General features: G+C 35.5%; 1 pseudogene; it reads left to right on the top strand.

Annotated features, from left to right (window-relative positions):
• The first annotated feature begins 483 nt into the window (after positions 1-483).
• Positions 484-2,331, top strand: LOC120198465 (annotated as a pseudogene).
• Positions 2,332-3,821: the final 1,490 nt, after the last annotated feature.

The raw sequence follows: 3,821 nt of genomic DNA, 5'->3' as shown, positions 1-3,821 counted from the left end.
TCATCTAAGTTTGTCTTTAATTAATGTGTCATTTTTCTCATCTATGTATGATAGTATGCTAGCTAACTTACTTGAATAGTAGTAGGTTTTATTTAGGTAAATGAATTAAAAAATTTATTAATTGGGTCAATTATTTATTTAAATGGTATCAATTCATTGACATGATAATTAAGTAAATTTGTCTAATTATAAATTTGGTTCTCATTATTCATACATTTTATCAATTTATTATTATTTTTAATTTAATTCAACAAGTTGATAGATTACATAACAACAAATATTTTTATTAAATATAACAACAAATAACTTAATGGATATTATTTAAATAATTAAATTACATAATTTACGAAATTAATAAATCAACGGTTTACCCCGTTATAGTTTACTCTTTTTACTCTTCCTTGGAAAAAAACCAAAATTATGTTTTGTCTTCTCTTCTAATGTCTCATGTTATGGTGCAAAAGAAAAATATAGATTTGACAGATGGAGAACCATGCGCCTGGAACAGAAAATAACACCTCCGATGAAAATCTAGATCATCTGGCGAAAGATATTGAATCCATGTTAAAGTTCGTTAAGAGTTCAAAGCGTCCCGCCGTCAAAGATTGTATCATCCGCTCTGTAAACCCTTTACTCCGTTGAGTAAATGAAGCAGCCTACCAACCGCTATTCGTCATCATTGGCCCCCTTCGTTGTTACACTTCTCTCTTAGAGCCCATGGAATTGCAGAAGCGAATATATCTGGCTTCCTTCCTCCAACGATCTGGGAACAGTGCTACATTGAACGAGTTTTGCAAACTGATCAAAGCCTCCGCACCCGAAATCATTAGCTGTTACGAAGAAACATATTACCGGAAATGCGATTTTAAGTCGCACCAAATCCAACAGAACATACCGCCGAGTGATGACAACCTCCGATGGTTCATAGAGATGGTTTTAGCCGATGCAGCATTCATTATTGAACTCTTCTTGAGAATCTATTACAAGGAAGGGAGGTCTGAATCGGAAACCGATTTCGTCTTCGATAGCCCCGGGAAGATATACGATATCAGACGAGACTTGTTCTTGGCTCACAATCAACTTCCATTGTTTGTTCTTAAACAAATATATGAACTTGCCTTCGGTAATAATCCCTCGTTTATTCATCTTAGCTGCAACTTTCTTCTACCATTTTTCAACCAAAACATATCCATCCATGATTTATTTCAACAAAACCGATCTCATGTTGATTTCATGGCCAAGCTGGAGGGTGCTAAGTAGGAATGGGCATGGGTCGGGTTAGATTGGGTTTTTGGTCCACCCAACCCGACCCGAGAACAAGGAAGCCTCCACCCGAGACGACACGACCAAAACAAGAATTCACCCGACCCGATCTGGATCCGATATATAACTTAAAAACTCGATCCGATATAATAAAAATTATTTTTATTCAATAAAAACAGTGACTTAACTTAATTGAAAAAATTTATATAGTCGGGTCGGGTCGGATATTTTTCACCCTAAATCCGAACTCGACCCGAACATCACACTTAAAAAACTTGACCCGACGCGACTCTAAATTTTTTTTAAAAAAAATCCGACCCAATTAAGTCAGGTCAGAACCCGTTGGGTTCGGGTCCATGCCCATCAGTACAACATTCATTTGACAGCCCTGGAAGCAATAAGAGATCCTTTAGCTGTAAACCCGAGTTCAAATGGTCTTCATTGTTTTCATCGTGCCAAAAGACAGAGGAAAATCCAGATCTAGAGTCGGGTCGGGTCCAGAGTAAATATTTATACAGTGCAACTCTACTGCGTGCAGCGGGGGTGAAGTTTAGAGTGAGCTCGAGCAGATGCTTGCTGGACATAAAATTTAACAAAACTAATGGTGAGCTCAAAATTCCTCCACTGAAAGTGGATGAGTCGACCGAACCATTTTTCCGGAACATCGTGGGGGTGGGAGCAGAGCTATTATCCGGAAGAAACCCACGTTTGTGATTATGTTTTTCTAATGGAACATCTGATAAAATCTACCGATGATGTGGATTTACTTGTTGGGAGAAGGATTATCATCAATCAGCTGGGAAGTCACACGGCGGTGGTAACTTTGTTCAACGACCTCTGCAAACATATTCCTCCGACGGAAAATAACCGTTACTCGGAGACTTTTAGAGACCTCAATGCTTACAACTCAGTTCGACGCCATGGTTGGATGGCAAAGCTCATGGTTGGAGAAGTGTGGCAACTCTTGCTGCTATTGCGCTGCTTTTGCTTACTCTCACACAAACCATATGTGCTCTCATCGCCCTTTATTCGATATCATATGTTCTATGTGTAATCATTTTCATATGATTTGAATTTCAGCCAGATTTTCTTTTAAGTTTTCACACAAACTTTTAGTTCATGTTTCTAAAGTTGTTGAAACATTTGGTCCCATCACAGCATTCCCTTCTGAAATAACAAAACTGAAGTGAATCCATTTGTGGTCCAAATGGACAGAAAGGGAAACAGACATACAATTTGGTGTTTAATTGCTGAAGACAACAGGTAACAAGGCAGCCGACCATAGCCCATGAGCTCATTGATGACAAAAAACATATGCACAGGCCCGATCATTGAAACCGAATTTTATCATATAAAAAATTTATAAAAAGACACAATAGTTTGTGCATCATAAGTATCGTAATTACATTTTACTGTTTTTCTATTGTTTTTTATACTTTTTATGATTTTATTTGAGAAAGGCACTATGAGTGATATTTGTAGGAAAAACAACTAAAGGAGAATAAATATCCAAATATGAAGGCTTTTAGAACAAATGAATGGAGCCCAAAGATGAGCCGATATGATAAGAGTACTTAACCCAAAACTCCATAGGTTAAAAAGAGCTACGTTGCACTCTAAATATGAATAATATTTTGAGGATATCTCAAGCTACAAATTTCAACTGGAGATGCATCATACACCGTTAGAAAGCCAACTCTGGTATGGGTAAAAGCTTTGAAGACCTCAAGACCCAATTTCAATGGGAAGATGGTCAAAATCACATCCCAAAAAATTATTTCTCAAGTTTCATATTAAATGTCCTTCCTAAAATTCCTACCTAATGTGTTAACCTGAACAAATTTCAAACTTCACATGTCCGCTAGCACTATTTCTTATTGGAAGGTTTGGGTCGTTTTAACTCCAACTTCCTTCCCACGACGATTTATTTAAGAAAATATCATGCGCATGAATTCATGTATCAATATTAACAAATATTAAAGGTAATGATAAAACATATTATTTATTTAAAAAAATCAATTTTAGATCTTTTAAAAAATATTATTGAGAGAGAGCCATATGGACCCAAAAGTTAATCTCAATTTATATAACACATTCTGATATTATAATATTTGAAATTTTAGATCAAATTTCCTTCAAGAGGAAAAGGGATACTAATATGCATTATGACAGTAAAGTTGAGACAATAATAGTGTAATTATTCCACACAATCCATTGAAAAGTCTTGTACGAATCTTGAAGCCTAAGGGCACTGGTTTCTTCGTAAAGCCAAGCCTTTATCTGGTCGGTTTGATTTTAAATTCAGATTTCTATGCACAAATTAACAAACGATGGGTCCTATAGATTGCTATTTCGTTTATTAATCTAACTTCTATTCTTCAATATTCTTTACTCAACACACCAACTTCTGTTCCCTACTTGTTAATCCAACCACTCTTCTTGGTTTTCTATCACTTCAAATAATCAAATTTTATAAATTTCAATAACACTATTCATATGTTAGGTGAGATAAAATAATTCATATGACAAAAAAAATCACTTACCCTTATAATTACAAA

The sequence above is a fragment of the Hibiscus syriacus genome, unplaced genomic scaffold, assembly GCF_006381635.1.
Source record: "Hibiscus syriacus cultivar Baekdansim isolate YM2019G1 unplaced genomic scaffold, ASM638163v2 tig00117056_pilon, whole genome shotgun sequence".
NCBI lineage: Eukaryota > Viridiplantae > Streptophyta > Magnoliopsida > Malvales > Malvaceae > Hibiscus > Hibiscus syriacus.
This window is presented reverse-complemented; position numbering and strand designations above follow the sequence as displayed.